This window comes from Pagrus pagrus, assembly GCF_965226575.1.
Source record: "Pagrus pagrus genome assembly, chromosome: 20".
Taxonomy (NCBI): Eukaryota; Metazoa; Chordata; class Actinopteri; order Spariformes; family Sparidae; genus Pagrus; species Pagrus pagrus.
In genome coordinates, this window is record NC_140207.1 from 26,591,289 (window position 1) to 26,618,838 (window position 27,550).

The following is a 27,550-nucleotide window of genomic DNA, read 5'->3' on the forward strand; positions in this document are numbered from 1 at the left end:
TACAATGCGTAGTGATTGAGTTACAATTATAATATCCTTAATATTATTCACTAGCGATGGTAGGGGTGCACAAAGTAAGGCAGGGAGTGAGTGCGGGCTGCTTGTAACCTTTTCAATCTGAAGCCATGCAGGGATCCTATCATTCCAATCTTTTAACCACAGAGAAATGGCATTAAAATTTGCGGCCCAATAATATATGCGCAAATTGGGAAGTGAAAGCCCACCTACACCCTTTGGTCTTTCCATAAATTCTTTTCTTATGCGAGATGATTTATTATTCCATATAAAGGAAGAAATCATTTGATTAAATGCCTTGAAAAAAGATTGCGGTATGAAAACGGGCAATGCCTGAAACAAATATAGAAACTTTGGTACAATATTCATCTTTACAGAATTTGTTCTCCCGATAAGAGATAGTGGTAGAATAGACCATCTTTTAAGATCTTGTTTGCACTGTTCCAATAGAGGAGTAAGGTTACTTTTAAGTAGACTGTAATAGGATTTAGTGACTTTTACACCCAAAGGACTCAGCGGACAACTTAAATGGCAGATTGGGATATTCTCTGGCATTGCTACTAATGGGGAAGTATTCGCTTTTATTAAAATTTAGTTTATACCCAGATATGTTTCCAACTTCCACATAGTAACAAATCGTCTGCATAAAGCGAGACAGTGTGAGTTAGGCCACCACGTGAGATACCTTGTATACTGTTATTGCATCTAAGAGCTATGGCGAGTGGCTCTATAGCTAAAACGAAAAGCAACGGACTCACTGGATCCCCTTGTTTCGTCCCTCTGTGAAGGGGAAAGTACTCAGATGAGATATTGTTGGTATAAACTGAGGCAGTTGGATCAGTGTAAATGAGCTTGATAAGGTGAATAAAATTAGGGCCAAAACCAAACCTGCTAAGTGTATGAAAAAGATAATCCCACTCGACCCGATCAAACGCCTTTTTGGCATTGAGCGATATAACTGCTTCTGGGGATGGAGTGCTAGATTCGGTATAAATGATATTAAACAATCGTCTCAGGTTAAAATAGGATTGTCTGCCCTGGTTAAACCCAGTTTGGTCCTCCGAGATGATATGAGGAAGAATAGTCTCAAGCCGGAGTGCAATGGCCTTTGAGAACACTTTACCGTCACAGTTTGTCAAACTGATTGGTCTGTAAGATGAGCAATCTCGAGGGGCCTTATTCTTCATTAATAACAGTGTAATAGATGCCTGGCGGAGCGTAGGCGGAAGAATGTTATCCTCCTGTGCTTCTGCATTAACTGAGAGAAGAAGAGGGGCAATTTTATCTTTGAATTTTTTATAAAAATCAGTTGGAAACCCATCCGGGCCAGGGGCTTTTCCACTCTGAAGGGACATTATTGCATTGTTAATTTCCTCCAGCGTCAGATTTTGTTCCAATCGTTTTTTAGAGTCAGAGTCAATTGTAGGAATGTTCAGATTTGAAAAAAAAGTGTCAAATTGGTTGTGATCTAGTGTTGAATCTGAAGAGTATAATTTAGAATAGAACTCTTTAAAGCAGTTGTTAATAGCCTGATGATCCTCTGTTGAGGAGCTATCAGGTAGCATAATTTGCGAAATAGTACGGGACGCTGCTTTTTGACGGAGTTGACTAGCTAATAATTTGGAAGGTTTATCCCCCTCTTCATAGAATCTACTACGGGATTTAAGGATGAGTCTCTCCGCTTGGGTGGTTGTTAAGAGATCAATTTCAGTTTGTAAGTCTACTCCCCTCCTAATCAAATCAGGGGTCGGAGAACCAGATATGAGTCCATCCAGAGCCTTAATTTCTGAAGATAGCTCCTCAATATTCTTGTACTTCATTTTTCTAATATAAGCAGAGCGAGAGATAATCTGTCCTCTGAGATACGCTTGAAGTGTTTCCCAGAGAGTTGAGGCTGAGATGCCATCAGTCCTATTTACCTGCAGAAAGAAATCTATTTGTTCTGTAATGAACTTCACAAAGTCTGAATCAGCCAGCAGGAGTGTGTCAAGCTGCCATGTCCGTTTTGTCCTCTGAGTCGGAAGAGTTACCTTAATACTCACAGGGGCATGATCAGAAATGATAATTGGGTCATACTTACAATCTGTAATAATACTAAGCAAATAGGGGTCAACCAAAAAAAAATCTATCCTGGAAAATGACTTATGTACATTGGAGTAATACGAATATTCCCTTTTCGTGGGATGTTTAAATCTCCATGGGTCTATAAGTTTATGTATGTCTATGAATGACTGGATTGTTTGCACAGATTTAGATGGTCTTGGCACAGATTGAGAAGAGCGATCCCAGATAGAATCTATGACCAGGTTATAATCCCCAGACATAATCAAGTGATGACTATCCAGATTAGGGATGGAGCTCAGCATTTTTTTCTAAAAATCATCGTCATCAAAATTCGGGCCGTAAATATTGACCAATATTAAGCGAAGTTGAAACAGCTCTCCCACAACCATCACGTATCTGCCATTTGGGTCCAAGATAGTGTCTGATACAATGAAAGGAATCTTTTTGTGAATGAGTATAGCTACTCCTCTACCTTTACAGTTAAATTGTGAATGGAACATTTGCCTTACCCATTCTTTATGAATTCTAGACTGGTCTCGATTTTGAAGGTGGGTTTCCTGTAGGAAAGCAAAACCGACCCCAAGATGTTGTAAGTGAGAGAGGACCCTTTTTCTCTTGATTGCCTGATTCAGACCCTTCACATTCCAGCTTATAATCTTCATGTCATCTTTACCTGGGACAAGATTTGAATTACTCTGTGTCATTAGAACCAGTCAGTTAAAAAATACCAGTGTCTACCCCATTTACATGATAAAAAAGCCAAAAAGGTGCACAAGCTGTATATAAAACATTTATCACATCAAAAATACAACATATAACACATAAACAAGCCTTAAGAAGGCTACCCCCCCCCCCCCCCCAGAAAACTTCAAACTACTGCAAACCTGCATTTGCATGCTACCCGTAATGGTGGATATCTTTTTCAACCATTGATGAACCTCTCCAACAGTATATTAAGTGACCTGTGATATCATTTCACATTCTTGAAACCATGATACCCATAGGCCATAGAAAGTCATTGAATGAGACCGGTGGTAATCATAAAAAAAAAGAAAAAGAAAAATTAAGGTGGGCGTGTACACATGTAGCGTTACGTGTGATGTGTACACACACATTCACACACAAAACGTTCACTGCCACATAAACAATACTAATAAAATAATACTTTATATTTAAGAAAAAAAAAGATACTGTCAGAAAATATGACAGAATAACCATATCTAATGATATCACCGTCTCTTTTAAGTGATTACTGGCATCATTGACTCGGACATTACCGTTACCTCAGTCATCATCTTCTGTAGTGTGTAAAGCGGGGCGTCCGTCATCAACAGCAACATTGTTGTTAACGTAGGTCAGCGCCTCCGCAGGGTCGGTGAACTTCATGCGTTTCCCGTTGTGTGTGAACTGCAGAGTGGCAGGGTAGTAGAGGCCGAACTGGATCTTTGCGGCGTGGAGCTTCTGTTTGGACTCGGAGAAGGCTGTGCGTCGTTTGTTGACATCCGGGCTGTAGTCAGGAAAGATATGAAATCTTGATCCGTTGTAAGAGAGCGGGCCCTTCTGTCTGGCAAGGCGTAGGATCAACTCTTTAGTTTGAAAGTGATGGAGCTTGACAATGAATGGCCGTGGTCTATTATCACCATCTGCTGGTTTTGGAGCCAAACTCCTGTGGGCTCTATCCACCGACGGCGGTTTCTCAAAACTGTCTTCCCCAAACACATCGATGAGTAGTTTGGTGATAAATTCTGTTGGTCGCGGACCCTCTGCATTTTCTGATATCCCCACAATGGGTATATTCTGCCGTCTATTGTAGTTTTCCCAGTACGCCACCTTCTCCCTCAAAGCATCGTTCCCTTTAGCTAGCGAAGTTTGGGAAGCGTCCACGCCACTCAGTCTCTTGTCGAACTCATTCAGCCCGTCCTCCAGGTCGGTAATTCGTTGGCCATACACACTCAGTATCGAGTGTAAAGAAGCGATGGACACCCGGTTCTCCTCCCGAAACGAGTTGATGGAGGCTTGCACAGCAGTAACTGCATTAGCCAGCGCTTCCATGTTGTTAGCATTAGCACCTGTTTCCGAGCTAGCGCTAGCCGAGGAGTTCGAGTCGCCCCGTGTTGTGGCTTTCCCACTGTTGTTTGGCCGGTTTGGGAGGCATTCATCCACTCATAAGGTAGTAAAGTCACTTAGTGTGTGTTTTCAACGAAGTTTGAACGGTTAAGAGGTTCAAAATGTATACATTTGATAGGTTTCTGCGGGAGCTGTGGAAGACACGTCTACTCACTACTCATGCTCAAGCGCACCGTGTATTTTTTTATATGCAGTCAAACAGAGTTGTTGATGGGACAGATGATTGTGAAACGGCGGGGCAGAAGGTCCAGCAGCCGAGGACCACATACATGTCCCTCAACGAAGATGAGTGCCACTGTTTAATATGTGACAGACCTGGTGCACCTGGCCTTTTTTAAAGGGCATGTGAGTCTAGTTTCACTTATGTTACACCCTAAACACACCCATGACTACTTCAGAGTCTAATACAACCCCTTAGCGTGGCATACCTCACTTTGCGCCCAGATAATCTACCTTTTTACCAGCAAAATGAATCAAGTCAAATCAAATCAAATTTTATTTGTATAGCCCAAATTCACAAATCACAGTTTGCCTCAGAGGGCTTTACAATCTGTACAGAGATGACAGGAAGAGCCACAGAGGAGGGATCCCTCTCCCAGGACGGACAGACGTGCAATAGATGTTGCATGTACAGAGCAGATCAACGAGATCACAATGTATACAATTATAATGGATGGTTGACAGGAATGAAGGTACATAAAGAGGTATTACAGCAATAATAATGAAATGCACATAATGGAAATGTGATTACTAGTAATAACAGTAGTAGTGGTTTACGGTAATGATAGTATGTAGTAATGCATTACAATAATAGTAGTGGAACGTATGTAACAGAGATATGACTAATATTAGCAACAGTAGTGGTGGGTGTCAGGCAGGGCCATGGCAGTAGGCGCATCCACCATCCACGACCCGGGCGCGACCAGGATCCATGGGAGCCTGTAGGACTAGAAAGCACAAGAACTCCGGGGAAGAAGTGAAGTCAGTGACATGCAGAGATGGGGCATGTATACAGGCATTATGTATACAGATGGAGAGGAGGGGAGGAGAGAGAAGCTCGGTGTATCATTTGTCCCCCGGACTGGGCCTATAGCAGCATAACTAAGAGCTGGTCCAAGACAGGTTCCACAGAAGAGGAGCTTGATAACTGAAGGCTCTGGCTCCCATTCTGCTTTTGGAGACTTAAGGAACTACAAGTAATCCTGCGTTCTGGGAGCGTAATGCTCTAGTTGGGTAATAGGGTAGTATGAGCTCCTGGAGATATGATGGTGCCTGACCATTAACAGCTTTGTAAGTGAGGAGAAGGATTTTAAACTCTATTCTTGATTTTACAGGGAGCCAGTGCAGAGAGGCCAATACAGGAGTAATATGATCTCTTTTCTTAGTTCCTGTCAGTACACGTGCTGCAGCATTCTGGACCAGCTGGAGACACTTTAGAGACTTGTTAGGGCAGCCTGATAATAGAGAATTACAATAGTCCAGCCTGGAAGTAACAAATGCATGGACTAGCTTTTCTGCGTCTTTTTGGGACAGGATGGGCCTGATTTTTGCAAAGTTACGTAGATGAAAAAATGCAGACCTTGAAATTTGTTTTATGTGGGAGTTGAAGGACATATCTTGATCAAAGATAACTCCCAGATTCCTGACAGTGGTGCTGGAGGCCAAGTTAATGCCATCCAAACTAGCTATATCATTAGATAATGCATCTCTAAGGTGTTTAGGACCAAGTACTATAACTTCGGTTTTATCTGAATTTAACAGCAGAAAATTGCAGGTCATCCAGGTCTTAATGTCCTTGAGACATGCATGGAGTTTAGTTAGCTGATTAGTTTCATCTGGCTTTATTGATAGGTATAATTGGGTATCATCTGCGTAACAATGTATGGAGTGTTTCCGAATTATATTTCCTAGGGGGAGCATATATAAGGTGAATAGTATGGGTCCAAGCACGGAGCCTTGAGGAACACCATGACTAACCTTGGTATACAGGGATGACTCATCATTAACATGTACAAACTGAAATCGATCCGATAAATAGGACTTAAACCAGTGTAATGCGGGTCCTTTAATGCCAATTAAGTGTTCCAGTCTCTGTAGTAGAATGTGATGATCAATGGTATCAAATGCAGCACTAAGATCTAGCAAGACCAGGACAGAGACAAGTCCTTTGTCAGAAGCGATTAGGAGGTCATTTGTAACTTTCACCAGTGCCGTCTCTGTGCTATGATGTGCTCTAAAACCTGATTGAAAATCCTCATATAAACTATTGTTATGAAGAAAGTCACATAGCTGGTTGGCGACTGCTTTCTCAAGGATCTTGGAGAGGAAAGGGAGGTTGGATATAGGTCTATAGTTGGCTAAAGCTTCTGGATCAAGATTAGGCTTTTTAAGGAGCGGTCTAATTACAGCTAGTTTAAAGGACTGTGGTACGTATCCTGTTAATAGAGACAGGTTGATCATTTCTAGTAGAGATGTGCTAATTAAAGGTAAAGTTTCTTTCAACAACCTAGTTGGGATGGGGTCTAGGAGACAAGTTGTTGGTCTAGATGAAGAAATCATCGAAGTTAGTTGGTGGAGGTCAATGGGAGAGAAGCAGTCTAAATATAAGTCAGAATTTACGACTGTATCTGAGGTTCCTGTGTTTAAAGATACAAAAGTGCCAGTTGAGGGCAAGCGATGATGGATTTTGTCTCTAATAGTTTAAAGACAAAAATTTTATCATTAAAGAAGCTCATGAAGTCATTACTACTGAGCGTTGTAGGAATACATGGTTCAGTAGAGCTGTGACTTTCTGTCAGCCTGGCTACAGTGCTGAAAAGAAACCTGGTGTTGTTTTTGTTTTCCTCTATTAATGACGAGTAATAGTTTGCTCTGGCATTGCGGAGGGCCTTCCTCAAGCATGTGTTTATTATTTTTGTTTGCTATTTACAGTAAATTAAACAGGACATTCTTACAAGCAAGAGACAAAGCAAACTTTTTCTCCCTATTCTCCCTCCCTTCCCTTCTTCCCCTCACTAAATAATTAAAACATGAAAACTATAAAAAAAAAAAAATAATAAATAAAAATAATAATAATAATAAATAAATAAATTTGAGGAAAAAAAAAAAAAAAAAAAAAAGGAAAGAGAATTTTTTGATGAAAATAAAACAAAAAGGATGGAATGATAATAATAAGTAAATAAATAAATAAAAGAATATACAAAAGTAGACAAATACTGATAACAGTTATATGATGCATTTCAGGGGTGCTTCTCAGGACATTATATCACACATTCTACTCCCTCAAAGCCTCCTCCTGCTGAAGCAAATTACCAACATTAACATCCTGTCTTAAAAAACTTATAAAAGGTCTCCAGATGTCATCAAAAACATGATGTTTCCGTTTAATAATGTACGTTATCTTTTCCAATGCCATGTTTGATGCCATCTCTTTAACCCATCTTCCAATTCTGGGTGCATCAACATTTTTCCAATTAAGGGAAATTATACGTTTAGCTTGTATTATACACATATCTACTAATCTAGATTCTTTACTTTGTAAGTATGGGATAGTCGGATATATGCCCAGAAGGAAAAGTTTAGGATCCAGTGGTAACTTCTTAGTTAATATTTTATCAATCATGTTAATAATATCTTGCCAGAAGGATTTCACTTTCACACATTCCCATATACAGTGGTACATCGTTCCTCTTGCTTCATTACACTTAACACATGTATCAGGGATGTTATTATTAAACATGTGTAATTTGACTGGTGTTATGTATGTACGCATCAGCCATTTATATTGAATAAGTTTCAGATTACTATTAATCGTTTGTTTCTGAGCTTTCCTGCATGCCTCTTTCCAGTCTTGTAGTAATATTTCATCACCTATATCATCCATCCACAATCTCAATTTATGTTTTGAAGATTCATCAGACCCGGATATGAATAAATCGTACAGGGATGAAGTTAAACCTTTATCATAGCAATGTCCTGTAATTGCTTTCTCTAAAGAAGAAGTAATAGGTATGTCCAATGAATGATTTTGAGAGGACGATATGAAATTCCTAATTTGAAGGTATTTAAAGAAATGTATTCTGGGGATGTTAAATTTGGTTGATATTTCTGAAAAGGACATAAATATATCACCTTTTCTGTACATATCTTGTATTTTACTTAATCCCTTTTCAGCCCATATTCGAAATCCTGGGTCGTTACTCCCTGGTTTGAAATTGCCATTACCCCAAATAGGACTAAAACGTGACCAAGATGGATTAATGTTCAAATATTTACAAGTATCAAACCAAATATCAATCATATTCAATACAATAGGGTTGTCTGTATTTTTCCTCAGACTTTTCCGATCCGCTGAATACAAAAATAAATTCAGTGGTAAGCTAGGTCTTACCGAACAGGATTCCAAGTCTATCCAAGCAGGGGTATTTTCAGAAGAGAAGTAAAACATAATGGAACGTAGTTGAGTTGCCCAGTAGTACCACTGGAGGTTTGGACACTTAAGGCCTCCTCGATCATATGGTAAATATATTAAAGATAAACGTAATCTTGGACGTTTATTTTGCCAAATGAAGTTGGTAAACAATTTTCTAATTCTGGTAAACAAGGAAGAGGGAGGGGGCAGAGGAATATTTTGAAATAAATACAGGAATTTAGGCAGAATGTTCATTTTTAGGATATTTATCCTGCCAATCATTGAAATTGGTAATGATGTCCAGCGCTCTAGAGACGAAGTTGTAGTTTCCTGCAGTGATTCATAGTTCATTTGAGAAATTTTGTTTACCTCAGGAAGGATTTTTATACCCAAATAAGTAAAATTATCTGTGGAATTAAAAGGAGAGACATGAACATTATCATTTTCCTTATCTGATTCATTAAGTAACATTATAGAAGATTTTGAGTAGTTTATTTTGTATCCAGATATTTTCCCAAAGTTATCAATAAGACCTACAAGCGCTGGAATGGAACTATTCAAATTTTTAAGGAACAAAATAACGTCGTCGGCAAAAAGTGCTATCTTATGTTCCACCTGACCCTCCAAAATTCCATAAATATCTATTCGCGTCCTAATTGCTATGGCAAGCGGTTCTATTGCAAGAATAAACAGCAATGGGGACAGAGGGCTTCCCTGTGGGCAGCTTCTAGAAATATTCAAGGGTTTAGAGACCACATTATTGGTTAAGACTTCTGCAGTGAGTTCTGTACAAAGCAGTCTGACCCATTTGCAAAATCTATCTCCAAATCCAAAGCGAGTAAGCACTTCGAACAGATAGGGCCATTCGACCCGGTCGAAGGCCTTCTCCGCGTTAAGTGAAAGCAAGGCTGTGTTCTTCGCCGCTCTTTGGCTATGTAGAATATTCAGTACCCGCCTGACATTGTGAAACCCTTGTCTACCTTGGATAAATCCATTTTGATCTCCTCCCACCAGCCGCGGAAGCTGGCCTTCTAATCTCTTTGCAAGAATTTTGCATAGTATTTTTGTATCTGAATTTAGGAGGCTAATTGGGCGCATATTTTCACACTTTGTATTTGGTTTTCCGGGTTTTGGGAGCAATGTAATTAGGGCAACCCTCATGGATGTGGGGAGGAGACCATTCCTGAAGGATTCCTGAAACATCTCCAATAAGGGTGTCAGTAATTTGGACTGAAATGTTTTGTATAGATCTATGGGAATACCGTCGAGGCCTGCTGCTTTTCCAGCCTGCATAGAGCCTATTGCATCTGCTATCTCCTGTTTTGTTATTACTTCATCTAATGTTTTACTCTCCTCTTCAGAAAGTTTGGGGATATTGAGATCATTCAAAAATTTTGTCTGCTCATCCAAGTCGGAAGAGCATTCAGAGCTATATAGTCTCTCATAGAAGACCCTGAAAGTCTCACTAATTTCTTCAGGATTCACAATATTTTTTCCATTTGGAGCTTCTATATAATTAATTGACCTTTCTGTTTGTTGTTGTTTGATGCGCCATGCTAATATCTTCCCAGATTTTTCCCCTTGTTCATAGTACGATTGTTTGAGTTTCAATAAGTTGGCAGCTACTTTGTTAGCTGATAGTTCATTATACTGAGATCTGAGAGCAAGAAGTTCTGTATGCTTTTCTGGTGAGCTAGATTTATTTTGATAGAGATCAATTTCAAGTTTTTTAATTTTGTCTTCTAGCGTCCTTATTTCAAGTTGTGCTCTCTTTTTTTTTGAACTGATGAAACAGATAATCTGACCCCTAATGAAGGCTTTGAATGCCTCCCACCTAGTACTAGCCGAAGTTTCAGAAGTGTTACATTCAAAATACAGGTCAATTTGTTTAGCTATGAAATCTACAAATGCAGGGTCCATAAGCCACTCTGGTTGGAAGCGCCATTTAGGGGGGTCTCTTACAAACTTGACATCTTCATATATCAAGGATACTGCTGCATGATCAGATAGAACTATGCTGCTATATTGGCATTCTTTAATTTTGGAAACAAGTAGTGCTGAGACTAGGAAAAAATCTATTCGTGAATGAGTTTTATGGGTGCTCGAATAGCAGGAGTACTCCAACGCATCTGGTTTTCCATGTCTCCATATATCCAATAAATTTAACTCTTTCATAAAATGATGTATTATCTTCCTTGACCTGGTATGAGTGTTATCAAAGCCCGAAGATCTATCCATTGACGGCTCTAGTGTGCAGTTGAAGTCACCAGCAACTATATAGTGTCCAGAGAGATTTGAAATAGTCAGAAATAAATTATTATAGAATTTGGGGTCATCTTCGTTTGGTCCATAAACATTTATCAGATTTATAGTTTCATATAACAAAGTACCTTGGACCATAATGTATCTGCCAGCTGGGTCTGCTATGGCATTATGAATTTGAAAGGGGACTGACTTATGAATTAATGTCATGACTCCTCTAGCATGAGTAGTATAAGGAGCAGAGAACACTTGACCCTGCCACCTTCTTTTTATCTTAGAGATATCCCCACTTAACAGATGAGTTTCTTGCAAAAAGATTATTTTTGATTGTAAAAATTTTATCCTGCTCATTACTTGCTTTATCTTTGCAATTTTATTCAAACCTCTACAGTTCCATGAGGTGATTTTTAGTTTAAAACTATTCACCATAAGTTACTAGGTTTGTATTGATAATACATTTGAGAAAACACCATCAAAGGAAACATACTGAAACAGAAGACAGAAAAGAAGAAAAAAAAAAAAAAAAAAAAAAGAGAAGAACTACCCTCCCACCCCACCCCACCACGGCACTGAATTGCCATGGAAATTTCTCCTCTCCTCTCATTCTTCTTAAACAACCGCTTATGAAAAGTGGGCCCGAACTTGAGACCACTTGTATCTCTCTAACTTTTTCTTAAACTCTAACTGCTTTTAGCTATAATACTACACTAACCACTTGAACTCTAGTTCTTAGTTTTGAACAATGCAACTTTAAACTAACTGACAACGGGTGAACATCAATGTGAGCTGTCACATACCTGTTATTCATCAGTGAGGATGGATACATTTATCAAGTAACTAAATATTTAGCTGTTGTTGGTCTTTTCTTTTCTCTCCCCCCCCTCTTAGTCTTTTCATACAGTTCGTTATAAGTCCAGTCTTTCACGGTGGGGATAAACAAATAAATCAGCCATAGAAAACAAATAAATAAACAAAACGTCCCATCCTCTGGTTCATTCTAATTCTTCAGAGACTGGAGAAAGTTGTCCGCTTCAGCCGGAGTTTGGAAAAGGTGAGATCTGTCATCATGCGTCACCAGGAGTCGTGCTGGGAAGATGATTCTGTGTTTGTTGATCCCCTTGTCGCGCAGCTTCTTCCGCACCTCATCATAGCTGCGCTGCATTTTGTGCACTCCAGCAGAAAGATCGGGGTGAAAGCGAACTTGTTCGTTGTCATAAAGGATTTTCCCTTTAATGCGTGCTGCCTTCAGCACTCGCTCCTTGTCTCGGAAATTCAAGAATTTCATTATGAGAGTCCTTGGACGTCCCATGCTTGAGTTGAAGGAAATGGTGCCAATCCTGTGCGCCCTTTCGATTACCGGAGCCCCCCGCGGTTCCAGCCCCAGGGCTCCCGGCAACCACCTCTCCAGGAATCCTGCAGCATCTTGGCCCTCTGCTTTCTCCGGTAAACCGGGAAGGGCCTTCCTATATATTTTAAGGCTATCTTTCCAGGCTAAGCGAGATTCTTCCAAATTGGTGGAACGCCATTTCCTTTCAAATTTCCGTGATGTTTGCTTCAATTTGCGGGTATCCGAGTTATACCAAGGAGCTAACCTCCTGTGTTTTATAGGTTTCTTTTTCAGAGGGGCAATCGAGTCCAGTGTTGTTCGCAATGAGCCTGCAGTGCTATCAACAAGATGATCAATTTGTGAGGAACTGAGGTTAGTGGAGGAGTCCTCTATTATATTAAGACATGGCATTGAATTTAGTGCCAGCGGTATAATTTCCTTAAATTTAGCTACAGCACTATCAGATAGACATCTAGTGAAGGAGTTTTTGCCTAATGGTGTGTAGTCCAGTAATAAAACTTCAAAAGTTATTAAGTGATGGTCTGATAAAAGAGGATTCTGTGGAAAAACTGTTAGATTTTCAATCTCGATACCATAAGCTAGAACAAGGTCAAGGGTTTGGTCAAAACAGTGAGTTGGTTTATGTACACACTGAGAGAAGCCAATAGATTCTAATAATGAGATAAATGCAGTACTAAGGCTATCATTAACGACATCCACATGAATATTAAAATCACCTACAATAATTACTTTATCTGATTTGAAGGACTAGACTTGATAAAAACTCAGAGAATTCAGATAAAAATTCTGAGTAAGGACCAGGTGCTCGATACACTACAACAAATAGAACTGGCTGTAAAGTTTTCCACGTTGGATGTGAAAGACTAAGAACAAGGCTTTCAAATTAGTTATAATTTAATTTAGGTTTAGGATTGATTGACAGACTTAAGTCATAAATAGCTGCAACACCACCTCCTCGGCCGGAGCCTCGAGGAATGTGAGTATTAATATGACTAGGGGGAGTTGATTCATTCAGGCTGACATATTCTTGAGGATGCAGCCAGGTTTCAGTAAGACAGAATAAATCAATATTACAATCTGAAATTAAGTGATTTACTAATACAGCTTTCGATGACAGGGGTCCACATTTAATTCTCTTGTCTTGTTTTGAAATTGCAGAGTTGCTGTTAATTTTTATTAGATTTTCATGCACAACTCCTCTTCTGCTGACTTTTGATTTGATTAATTTAATTAATTTAGGTGGTCTGGGGGCAGACACAGTCTCAATAAAGTTTTGGGTGTGCAACTGATCTAATGGAAGCTCAGAGAAGCGTGTAAGACTGCAGCTCTGTCTCCTGGTCTCAACTCTGGGTTGTCAGGCTGGTGGTTGGCTAATAAAATGGGTTAGATTTCTAGAGATGAGAGCCGCTCCGTCCAAAGTGGGATGGATGCCGTCTCTCCTAATCAGACCAGGTTTTCCCCAGAAAGTCCGCCAATTATCAACTAAGCCCACATCGTTTGCTGGACACCACCTCGACAGCCAGCGGTTGAATGATGACATGCGGCTAAACATGTCAGATAATCCGCCTTTTTACCAGCAAAATGAACTTGGACACACCCTAAATGCACTAGTGCCTTGCACTTTAGACTAAGCGCCATAGACTGTTTTAATAGGGCCCTTTATGTTTGTACCACTCAAGTAGTTTACAAACCACAGAACAACTTTTGAAAACAACCCTATGGTAACCATCCTGCCTGTGTAACATAACAGAGTGGTCAACTGTGTCAAAAGCCTTTGATAGGTCTAAGAATAATGCAGCACAGTATTCTTTAGAGTCAGTTGCATATATGATATTATTTTAAACCTTTATAGTAGCAGTGTTATTTTCTGAAACCAGACTGTAAGTCATTTAAAATTCTATATCTTGATAAAATTCCTTTAATTGGTAATTTATGAGCCTATCAACACCTTAGCTTAAACTTAAAGTTTAGATATGGGCCTATAATTGTTGGAATTGGATAGATCTCCACCCTTCAATAAAGGAGTGCCTTCAACACCACAGATATAATCCCATTTCTATAGTCAGGTTTAAAATGTGCGTCATAGGTTCAGCAATATACTCAGTAGCAATCTGTAAGAAGTAGGGGAACAACTACAATTATTTTATAAAGATAAAATGTGTCACCAAACCGTGTTTAAATGAAATTTTGTAGTGCTGCAGAGATGCTCTGGCCTACAAAACTTGTTCTCCAGATGAAGTTAAACATGTTTGTTTGGCAATGCCACATCATCATGATTTTACTAGTTTTGCAATGACAATGAAAATTGTGATGTAAAATTTAATCATCTCAATTGCAATATCTGTCAAAATAATCACAATATCACTTTTTTTCCAACAATATCTTAATTTATTTTCAGAGCAGTTTAACACAGATAACCATCAGAACAAAATAATCCCGCACCCAACCATGTATGTCTCCAACTTGAAAATTGTCATTATGCCCCTGTTCTAGTTTGCGCTTGGCAATTTTCTGTTGGCTTCTAGAGACATTTGCTCTCACATGGTCATAAGTCTCAGGCTTTTTTTCAAGCCCCTGGAAGACTTCCTCCCTCACCACCAGGCTCTCCACTTTAGCCGTTGTCACCTAAAGTATAAAAATGCAAAGTGGTGTTACATTCCAAGCCATTTATCCAAGTCATTACCACAACCCCTTGACTTCATAAATATAAAACTAATACACACTTACCTCACACTCCTGTGGTACCTCTGATGGATACCTGGCCTCCCTGCCAAACATTAAAAAGTACGGGCTGTACTTTGTGGTCAGGTGCTTCTTCGAGCGCAAGCCAAACATTGTGGCCTGCAAGTAACGGTCCCATGTGTTTGGCCGCTTATGGGCCAGCTTGTCGAGGGACCTGACAATTATACATATTAGTCAACAAAACAGCAGCCATTTTATGTCACCAATTCAGTCTATACCATTCATGTCATGGGTGTATGATTACCTGCCAATATCACAATATGCATCCTACCTCTGGATGGTGCCATTTAGTTTCTCCACCAAGCCATTCGTTTGTGGGTGGTAAGGGGCACAGAAGCTCCTCTGAATCCCCAGGGACTCACAGAGTCTGAGATTCACCTTAAGTTCAATTTTGAAAATGATTTCAGCATTTGCTGTATACCTGAGTGAGATATAAACGTTTCTCATATTTTTACCTGGTTTTTGAACTCTGTGCCCCTGTTGCACAAGTAACCTCACTTGTATTGGCTTGTACTGTGTCTTTTCCTTCAGACTTGCCCGCTTGGCCTGGCAGTCTGGACACTGGGCAACCTGAAGCCAAAAAATATTCAAATAAATGTGGCTCATAGGCCTTTGGTTTCAAAAAGATACTGACTGTTTAATTCAATCCAATGTATTATTGCTTCAATTTGAAAGATTGTTTTGTTAAGTAGGCCTTAATGTCAAAAACTCAAGGCAAATTTGGGTGAGCCAACTTACTTACCCACTTACGGATGTCGGCCTCCATTCCAGGCCAGTAATAACGGCTGATAATGGCATGGTGTGTTTTTTCGACACCACAGTGGGAGCCCAGTGGACTGCAGTGCATCTCCTGAAACACCAGGTCTGCCTCTGTGGCTGAGGTGACCACTTTGGCCAGGTGCTCCGTCTTGTCCTGTCTTCGCCTACATATGTAGTAAAGACCATCCTCTGGACAAGAACAACATTACAACATGAACAGAACAAATGTACGTATTGTAAATGATGGTAGATCAATTCAATACTTACCCTTGAGCACATAAGTTGGGGCTCTTCTTTTTATGGAATACCTCTGGTGTTTGGTCAGGCCCTCGGGCAGAATGTTGTGGATTTTTAAATCCATGATTTCTTTGAAAATCTTTTTGTCCATGACTTCTGTCTAGAGGTGGGTGCAATTCATCGATGTGGCGATGCATCGCGATGCTTCACGTGACGATTCGGCATCGATTAATTAACGTCGATGCTTTGCTAGGTCCGCGCATTTAGACAGAAGGCGGCAAATTGGCGGTCTGTTTTGGTCCGCCAATTTGACGCCTCTGAGGGTACACTTACTGCCGCCTCCATTGCTATCTAAATCCGAGGCGTCAATGTGCCGGCAATTGCGGGACATGGGCGGAGGTGTCGATAACGTGCACTGTTGTGTGACCCGCAGCCGGGAGTTTTAAAACCAGGAAACAGCTGATCACAGCAGTCAGTTCATCACTTCATCCGCGGATGTCAAGATGAGCAACTGGAAAGCCGCTGAGATCCGGGAGATGCTACCGTCTCCTCGGTCTCTGTAGCTGACAGCTAGCGGACACAACCAAACAGCTAGTAGCTGCTGACTGTCAGCTGTTGTGTAGCGGCAAGCTACGAACGGTCGCTACTTTCAAATTAAAAGCCCCCCGCTAAGAACCCAGTTCTAAAATCCAATGGGGTGCAATGTAAAGCTCTTATTTTGAAGACAACTTTGTTGTCACTGATCACTGCCCAACTTCATGCTTCACGCCACGTCACGTCACATGTTTACGCCTCATTAAATCCAGGGCTTGACTGTTTTCAGTGTTTTCTGCCAATAGAGGAGGCTCTCCTGCAAGTGGAGCTTTCCCTGGTCAAAGTTAAGTAGGTCAAAGTGCAAATGTTTACATAGTCATAAAATAAAATATTTTGTGTCTTTGAAAAATACAAGTCAAATGTTCAAAAAACCTTATTTACTTTATGAGTGTAGTTTTAGAGGAACTGAGTTAATTGATAGGCTATGTATTTACAAATATAGCCACAGATGAAGACAAAATCAATCTTGTATGGAAAAAAGCATTAAAAATTGCAATAATCGAAGAATCGTGGCCAATAATCGAATCGAAGCTCCCATAATCGAAATCGAATCGAATCGTGAGGTACCCTTGTTGGAACACCCCTACTTCTGTCTATTGTTTTTTTTTTTTTTTTCGATGACTAATCTCCCTACTTCCAACACCAATGCCATCTCTGCAAAGCAGAGGCTTTGACTAATGTACCCAGACTTCACCTGGGCCTATTTTAGGGACAAACAAAGCCATAATAATTCCCATGTTTTTTTGGTGGGTTTCTCAGCAATCACGTATGGATAAAATAATTGGGTGTACTTCTGGTCATAGATTGTATGTTTTTAGGAACTGATAATCTTCAATCTTGTTTTACAAATGAGGATTTTATATCCTCTTCCTTTGTTGAACATTTTGAGCTTGGCCTCCTTATTTATGGGCTTTCTTGGTAGTGATCTTCTATATTGATGACAAAAAAAATGCTTGAATGATGGAAAATAACTGGGGCTATCTTAGATTTTGAGCAGATAAAGAGGAGGACAATTTTCATTGATTTTGGTATTGTCCAGTTGTTGCATCCTTTGGGTGGCACATGGCACCCTGATACCGTTTTCATTCCTACACATTTACAGTGGCCTATAACATGATCTGACAGACACTTACATGAATTGATTATATTTTTTGGGAAGCACCCAACCCCAGCACATCCCCACTTTGTCTATTTATTCTATTTACATGGACATTCTTAACTACCTCAGTACCAACTTGTACCTTATGTAAATACTGCCTATATCTCTTTTATTCTATTCATAGCTTTATATTTCTCTATTTTAATCTTATTTTTATTTTATTTTATTTTTTAATATTTTTTTTGTATATTTAAATTTTTTATTTTTTTAACTAGCTGACTGTTCTGTGTTGTGTTTTATATCTGTTAAATGTTGTGTTATGTTGTGTATAACTGCCCCACGTGCCTTGCCTTGAATTGCCCCCCAGAGTCAAATACAGTTTTTTGAATTTGAGATTAGACACTGCGGTCACAAGTTGATCTGGCCACCTCTGCACCCAAAAGGTGGCTGTGTGTGTGCTGTGAGGTTTTTCTTTTTTCGTTTAAAAGGGTTCCATAGTTCTTCCATGTGATGCATGTTTGCTCAAATAGGAAGCGAAGACGAGTGAGTGTATTTAATGAAGATTATGCATATTTGTGTTATTGGACCATCACAGTGCCGACATGGTGAATAGACACTGCGGTCCCAAGTTGATCTGGCCACCTCTGCGCCCAAAAGGTGGCTGTGTGTGTGCTGTGAGGAGTGAAATTGAATTGAATTGAATTTATTTATTTCGGTATATATCAAGCTTATATAACCGAAAGGGTGTAGGTTGAAGCCAAAGCTTATATACCCCTACCCCTTTTACCTTAAAAAATTATATGCATTAAAGGATCAGATCACAGACATTTGAAATTAATCAGTACACTTAAATTTCTGATCACAACAAAATAAAGAATAGTTCAAAGCGCATAACCCAAAATAGTACAAAATCATTAAACTTAATTTTCCATACTGTACCGAGAAATTATGTTGTTCTTATAAAGTCTTTTAAAGCCGACGAGAGAAAAGCTTAATTAAATATTTTCAGGACAATTATTCCAGATGTTAACCCCTCTAACAGAAAGACAGTGATTTTTTTACAGTAGTTTGAGTCTTTGGTTTCTCAAATAATAGTGATCTTCTCAGGTTATAACTGGAATCCTTCATTTTAAACAGATTCTGGATATCTTGAGGAAGAAGTTTATTTTTTGCTTTGTACATGGTTTGTATTGTAATGTAATCAACTAATAGGCTGTACTGCCATATACCTGTGTGGCTTCATTGGCTAGTAGGCTAGAGCAACTCTCCCTTTTCCAGTTTACAACGTCTTCCGTAACAACCAGCAGCGTTGATACAGCGACTGAGGGTTAAGCACGTTTACTCAAACAGGAGCCCACCACGGATCGGGTATGTTTTGCACAGAGACAACCTGAACACAGAGGCATATCCAAGGACAGCTATGTCTTCTCTTCCTGTTTTCAACATCTGCTGTGGCTACGGCAACCACTGACGCATTCAACTCATGGTCGCCAGTTAACATAGCCCTGCGTTAATCCGAAACACCGGGCAAGAGGTTGTTATGGAGAAATAAATCCAGACGGGATGATTGAAACCCCAACGTGAAGCGGAGGGTTTCATTTCCTTTTAACTTGCTGCTTCATTTAGCTGCCACGAGCAGATAAATAGGCTGATTTGGTGTAAACATGATAGCAATGTTAGCTTGTTGTTAGCTTACAATGCTAACATAGAGGCTAAAGTCTCCGTCGAACAAATAAACAAGTGTTGACAATACTGCAGAGACAGAAATTGTCTCGACACTGTCTAATAACACAGAAAAAAAATAACGGCAGCTTTCACAGTCATAAGCCAGCATCAGCATGAAAGTTATCTGTGTCACAACATCCACAATAATGACGAAAGATTACCTGCTCAACAGAAACTCCGCTGTATCAGCATCAGGTCCATATCTTCACGGACCTTTGGCTCCTATTGGTCAATTTCGGATGGCTCCTATTGGTCAATTTCTTTGCAGTTTTGCAGGCGCTAGAGAGAATTCACATTGTGTAGGTCGTACTATTGGGCCATAACCACCATTTAAATAATGTTAATAATAATGATCAATCTTTCAAATTGTAGACCATAGCTTTAAGATTTCTCGAGGTTATAATACGTCTTTTTAACTTTGGAAGCTTTGTGTCTCTCACTGCAGAACTACGCAGTAATCGCTGATGTTATTTGCAAATACAGCAGTCGCTTTATAATTACATTTAGAACAATTGTCAAAAACAAATCCAGAAATGTTTACTTTTCAGGATGTTTTGGATTTGGTATGTTGGCAGGTCTAAAAATTGGTGTCAGAGTCACATAAACATTTAAAAGGACTGTAGCGAACTTTCTGTTTGAGAGGAAAATGGACTAGACGCACTGAATGAGAGCTCCAGTAAACTACACATTTTTATACTATTCCGTCCTCTAACTTTCACATCAGTATGTAAGTATGGCTCTTTTTGAAATGGCTTCAAAAAGTACAAAGTCAAGCAAAAAAGAGGATGCAAACATTATGTTAACTTTGGAGGCTATCACTACGCTGCTTGAGTAGCACCGGGAGGCATTAGCCATCGAGTTTAAAACTTCCTTTCGTCAGCTTGACTCAAAGTTAGACCAAATAAAGCTCACAGTGCAGGACCATGACCAACGTGTCTCTTTGTATGGAACCCTCCGCAGAGGACCTTGGTCAGCAAGTTGTGGAACTTGAGAATTTTTGTTCCACCCTGCGTGGCGACAGCACGAGACTGAAGGCTTAAGTGTCCGACTTGGAGAGCCAAAGTTGGCGACAAAACATACGCATGTCAAACATGTCTACCGGAATCCACTGAAAGCAGACGGCCCACTGAGACTGGTATTCGAGGGTGAGTTGCCATCCTCTTCAGAAATTGACAGGGCCCATAGCTGCCTAAATGCCAAACCTGCCCCCGGTACGCGACTGTAGCCAGTCAGCCAGTTTTCCATCTACATCGATACCAGACGAAGAATCTCCTCATGAGAGAGGCACAGCGGAGAGGGAAATTCGAATTTCGCTGCCAACCAATTTAGGGATTACATCCCTAAAGTCCTCAGCCAACAAGCAGAATATAGAGATGTCATGACAGAACTTAATTTAGGTTCTATGAAAGTTTTAAAGGGCCAGTAGGTAACTTTCAAGCTGCAGTCATATTTGTTAAGGCATGTTAACCACCCATATTACTTTTTTGTTACAAACTATGTAGTGCACTGTTTACCTATTTCAGTTATTCCAAAGTTGATATTCAGTCTCCATAGTTATTTCTTTGGACTGTTTGGTTAAACCAAAATGTTACCATAGAGGTGCTATTTTTTTTTTTTTTTTAGTACATGATACTGGAAGAATGGTTTGTTTTGTGTAAGACAGGGAGACTAATCTCTGTAAAATTTGGAAGAGCTTGCTGCTTCTTTTTATTTATTTATTTTTTTCAGCTTTCTTGGGTGGATAGGGGGGGTAATTTATATAAATTCATCATTACACATTAGTAATTTTCAACGTGCCCTTACCTGTTGCTTTGATTTCAGTCCGTCATTTGGATCATTGTCTTTACATCACAACTTTATATAAAGCTAGTGAGCTGGAATGTAAAAGGTTTAAACCACCCTGTGACCACCTTAAACAACTCAAAACAGAAATGGCCTTCATGCAAGAAACCTATATTCATAGTTCAGACAACGTCTGTTTCTTCTCAGGTTGGTCAGGGGTTCCAGTGGCGGATACAGAATGTCATTAATAGGTAGGCCTGGGAATATCTGGATGGGCCAGTTTTTGTTTTAAAGCTTACACACACACACACACACACACACACACACACACACACACACACACATATATAAGATAACAGTCCAAAGAAATATATATTTATATACATGTTGATGAAGGTTTCTTAGTCATCCAGGTCATGGTAATTCTAAGTGCTGTATCGTAGGCAACTGGACGTGTTTCAGTTCCTTGAATACGTTTCACCTCTCATCCAGGACGCTGCTTCAGTTCTCACTAACTGGAGGAGCTTTTGCAGGCTTTTAAACTCTGTGTGGGTGTGACCTTACAGAGTCAGAGCTCACAAGTGTCCTTAATGACTCTCAGTCTTCAGTTCCAATTATTTCTAGACCAGCAATATGCTTGGAGGCAAGAAGGTGAGGCCTTTAACCCCAAGAACACCATACCTACTGTCAAGCAGGGTGGTGGTAGTATTATGCCGTGGGGCTGTTTTTGCTCCCAGTCAATCTGGTGGTCTAAAGAAAGTAAATGGAATAATGAAGAAGGAGGATTTTCTAAAATCATCAGCCAGAAGATTGGGTCTGGGTCCTTGATCCTCCTGTTGTTGCTGCGCTGCTGCTTGTTTAACCTGCTTCTTTAGCTGTTGTAGAGCTTCAGATTTCTGCAAAAGTATTGCCTTCATCTCTTCCTCCATAGTAACAAAGGTGTCCTTAAATCTTGGGTTGAGGAATGTTGCAGTGTTGAGGACAGTGTCCAGTAGTCTGCTTTCATATCTTGCTGTGAAGTCTGCTCTTATTTTGTTTTTCATGTCACACGCTTTCTCCATCCTTCACTGTCAGACAGGAAAATATTTTCCATTTCAGGGGCAGCATGGAAGACAACGTGAGGTCATTTTCTCCACTTAGTGCATCTGTGAAGCTGCTTAGTGGGACCTCCCTAACAGTTGCTTGTGTTGCCATGTCTGAGTCTTTGGGCATCAGGTGCCATTTCTTCATATTTTCAGCCAAAGCAGCACAGACGGCTTGTTGCTGTATACAGAATCTGTCCACCATCTCAAAGGTGGAGTTCCAACGTGTAGGCTCATCATGGATGAGCTTTTGCTCGAGTAGCTTCAAGTTCTTCTGTTTCTCCTTTAAGTTCCTCATCATTTTGTTTAACCTGGAAAAGGCAGACACAGTTTTCCAGAGTTTGGACAAGCATGTTGACACACAGTCAAGGCCTGTAGCCTTGCCTACAGCCAGGTGAAGATTAAGGCCAAAACATGGTATCCCAGTGTAGCTCTCAAATGCCTTTTTGTTGTTGTAGGCACTGTCAGTGGTTATTCCAGCCATTTTTGACTGGTCCAGTTCCCAGTTCTCAGACACTCTCAACTCAACTCAACTCAACTTTATTTATAAAGCACTTTAAACAGCAACAGCTGGGACAAAGTGCTGTACATAAATGAGAAATAGAACGTAAAACATAAAAACATAAAACAATATAAAAACAATAAAAACAAGAAAACAGTAACCAAGTTAAAACGATAAAACACTAAAACAGAGCAGAATCTCATGCTGGGTTGAAAGCCAAAGAATAAAAATGGGTTTTAAGATGAGTTTTAAAAATGGACAGTGAGGGGGCTTGTCGTACGTGCAGTGGGAGGTCATTCCAAAGTTTGGGACCGGCGGTAGAGAAAGCTCTATCCCCTCTGAGCTTCCGCTTAGACCTCGGTACCTCCAGGAGCAGCTGGTCAGCTGACCTGAGGCACCGGGCAGGAGCGTAGGGATGGAGCAGCTCAGAGAGGTAAGGTGGGGCAAGACCATTTAAAGATTTAAAAACAAATAAAAGAATCTTAAAATGAACTCTAAAATGCACAGGCAGCCAGTGGAGGGAAGCCAGAATGGGAGTAATGTGCTCCCTCTTACGTACTCCGGTTAAGAGGCGAGCAGCAGCGTTCTGGACTAACTGGAGACGTGAGAGGGAGGACTGGCTGACTCCAAAGAAAAGTGCATTGCAGTAATCCAGCCGAGATGTAATGAAGGCGTGGATTACTGATTCAAAGTGCTTTTGTGCAATAAAGGGCTTCACCTTTGCCAGCCGCCTAAGGTGAAAGAAGCTGGACTTAACAACTGCGCCAATTTGCCGATCTAATTTAAAATCACTGTCCATCTTAAAACCCAAGTTTGAGACTGTTGGCTTCATATAGTGTGCCAAAGGGCCCAGATCAACAGGGCGGGGTTCACAAGAGCCACTTGGGCCAAACACCATCACTTCTGTTTTCTTTTCATTAAAATTTAAAAAGTTCAGTGACATCCAGGCTTTAATGTCTTCGAGACATAACAGAAGTGGTTTCAGGGAGAAGGCGTCTTTCTTTTTCAGCGGCACATAAATCTGACTGTCGTCCGCGTAACAATGAAAGGAGATACCATGCTTTCTCAGGATGGAACCCAGGGGAAGCAGATATACTGAGAAAAGCAGGGGCCCTAAAATTGAACCCTGTGGAACCCCGTATGACAGCGGAGCAGAGCGGGATTCAGAACCACCGAGGCTTACACACATAGTTCTTCCTGCAAGATAGGATCTGAACCAATCTAGGGCACTACCACAAATGCCCACTAGGTGCTGCAACCGAGACACTAAAATATTGTGGTCCACAGTATCAAACGCCGCAGTTAGGTCTAGCAGGACAAGGATCACATAGTCTCCAGAGTCATTCGCCAGGAGGATGTCATTGAAAACTCTTAATAAAGCTGACTCCGTACTATGCCGTGTTTTAAAACCAGACTGGAAAACCTCCAGGACATCATGCTCATCCAGGAAGGACTTCAACTGAGCATGAACAACTTTTTCCAGGATTTTTGAAATAAAAGGAAGCTTGGAGACAGGTCTATAATTGGCTAAAATATTACGATCAAGGCCAGGTTTCTTAAGCAAGGGTTGCACCACAGCATGTTTAAAACTTTGGGGAACAGCACCAGAAGACAGACTGCTGTTGATAATAGCCAGAACCGACTGCCCGATACTAGGGAAAACCTCTTTAAAAAAGTGAGGCGGGACAGTGTCACAGGGAGAGCCTGATGGCTTAATCTGGCCAACCACATCTTCTAAAGCCATCAGAGACACATGCTCAAACAGCTCAAACACAGCTGAGCAGGGAACAGGATCAGAGGGGTCAGATGCAGGAGTGGTGATGAGAGCCCTTGCAGTAGCAACCTTATCAATGAAGAAATGCAGGAAGCTATTGCACATTTCAGGGGATTCCTCTGTGCACGCAGGCTGAGGGGGATCAAGAACAGATTCAATGGTTTTAAATAACACACGTGGGTTGTGACAATTTGCCTCAATAAGGTTTGACAGGTGCTCTCTTCTGGCCTCTTTAACAGTGCTCTGGTAGCAGCGCCAGCAGTCTTTTAGGATTTGGTGAGAAACCTGCAGCTTGTCCTTCTTCCACCTGCGTTCAGCTTTGCGGCACTCCTTTCTAGCTAAGCGAGTTCTCGCATTGAACCAGGGCTCAGGTTTAGCTTTAGGCTGCACAGTTTTTAATGGCGCCACAGAGTCCAGTATGGTTTGACAGGAGGAGTGAAACCAAGTACTGAGCACCTCCGTGTTTGCGGATGTTAAGTCAGAGGGAACACAGAGCTGGTTGAAGGCAGCAGAGAACTGACCAGCAGTGACAGGGTTAATAATCCTACGGCTGCGAGCAGGAGCGCCAGATTTAACTGCAGCACTAGAGAAAGTAGCTTCGAACAACACAGACAAATGATCGGAAAACACATTGTCACAGATTTCGATGTTTGATACAGGCAGACCATGACAGAGGACGAGGTCTAATGTGTGTCCATGTTCGTGTGTGGGACCAGACACGCACTGCTCCAGATTAAAAGAGTCAATAAGGCTTAAAAAGTCCTTCACCAGCGGTTTATCAGGACAACACACGTGAATGTTAAAATCCCCAACAATGAGAACATGATCATACTTAGGCATAATTTCAGCCAGAAGATCAGAGAAGTCATTTACAAAGTCTTTATTGTATTTGGGCGGTCGGTAGATGACGGCACACAGCACCGGTTCGGAGCAACGCACCTCAAATAAATGTGCTTCAAAGCTGGGAAATGAGGATGAGACAGCGTACTGCTTACATTTAAAATCATTTTTATAAACAGTCGCAGTTCCTCCTCCACGACCCGACGACCGCGGGGAGTTAAAATAAGAACAGCCAGAAGGTAGAAGTTCGATCAGAGGGCTGCACTCACCGGCACCGATCCAGGTCTCTGTCACACAGAGGAAATCCAGGTCACGGGAGTTGAACAAATCCCTCAGGATAAACGTTTTGTTCGCCAGCGATCTGGCGTTCACCAGGCCAAAACTGGCGGGAGCCGGGGGCTTCGGTGCGGCGGATCGGGGAGCCCGTGGCAGCGATTTCAGGAGCCGGGGGTTCACGCCGCGCTGAGAGAGCCGAGGAGGGCTGGGGCGGCGGGGCCGGAGTCCCTCGAACGAGCCGGCGACGGGTACCAGGCAGGCGTCGATGGGATCCAGGAAACGCCGGGGCACAACGAAGGGATCGATTAATCCATGTCCTGTCCGGGAAATGGACGAAGATCGTGCCAGCCAGACTTTCAGTTTCACCAGCCGGCCGCCGCGTTTGCCGCGGCGACGGGGACGCTTCCGCCGAGCAGGTGCAGCCAAGGCCCGGTACAGGTGAGTCGGGATCCCAGTCAGTAGCGGGGGCACAGTTTTCTGCCCATTATGCTTAAAAGCACCTAGATCCCCGACATTAAGTCGAAGATCCAAGAGGGACTGGCGATCATACACCAGCAGAGACTCTATCTGAGTAGTGCCGAAGGTTAAAAACAACAGAAACATTAACCATTGTAGGAGCAGCAGGCGGCCAGCAACACACAGCGGCGCCATTTCTCCACCATCTCCTATGTAGTAAGAAGTAGCTTGCAAGTTACTGTAATGTGAACATTACATTTGCATAGAGATTTTTCCATCCATATAACGTTACACAGTAAACAGTGAAACGTACACCGTTTCCCCAGGACTCCGTGCTGTAGACACATGCGAACAGTTATCATAACCCTTAGCAAATTGCCTCATCAAACTCAGTTGGCAAAAAATGTTTGTTTGTCTCAAAATAAAACAAGCTCTTTTGATTTATATTTGAGTGCATATAGTGTTAATTATGTTATCTAACACATTGTCCACTCTTTGAAATCCTTGAACAAGTCGAGATGTCTGTCGGCAAGATGCTTTGCCAAGTTAGAGGTGTTGGCTCCCTTGGTTTGTGTGGGTTTGAAACATCTTTTACAGATGGGCTTTGTGGTGTCCATGGGCTTGCCCTGACTGTCGGCTGTGTAGCTGAAATAGTGCCATATCTTACTCCGATTGCCTGCCTTTTCGACCAGGTGAGGACGGTCGGCAACCTGAGCACATTGTACCTCCTGAAGGTTTATATACACTACCAGTCAAAAGTTTGGACACACTTTCTCATTCAATGGTTTTTCTTTATTTTTTATTATTTTCTACAGTGTAGATCAATACTGAAGACATCCAAACTACAGGGCTGCCAAGTTTCAGCAAATGACAAGAGTGAGACTTTAGTGACAAGATGTGTTTGGCCGCCAAGATGTGTTTGACCTTTTTTAACGTCGATTTGGCCTGTTTTAACGTCGATTTATACCTTAAGACTGATGTCCTCACCTCCATGCCAGCTGCTTTCCCTGCACTGTGGCCTCCTAATGCTAGTCTTAATTAACCAGAAATTAGAAATGAAAATTGTAACAAGAATTTTGACAAAATACATTTATTTGTCAAATTTTTCATTTCAGCCAACTCTCCATCATTTAGATGGGGGACATGTCTCATGTTGTTTTCATTTGTGGCAGATTTTGATGCCTTGATGACAGAGGCAGGGGGCTCCCACTTGAAACACTGTGGCTCAATGCTCGCCATCTTCACAGTCATGATGGATGATAGAGTTCCCTCAAGAGCCAAACTGTTTCGGGTTTTGGTTTTGTTCAGTCCAACCACAGAGAACACTCGTTCTGCGTCAGCATTTGAATGAGGAAGTACCAAGACCAACTTGGCAATACGAGACAGCCTGCCAAATCTGCTCATACCGGTCACCTTTGAAAAATGTACATAGGAAGCCTAATTACTCTCAAGTAT

The 27,550-nt window shown here is 41.1% G+C and overlaps 1 protein-coding gene across 3 annotated transcripts in view; it reads left to right on the plus strand.

Annotated features, from left to right (window-relative positions):
• Positions 1–27,550, plus strand: part of rsu1 (Ras suppressor protein 1) — a 168,128-nt gene that overhangs the window by 12,720 nt on the left and 127,858 nt on the right. The window lies entirely within an intron of this gene.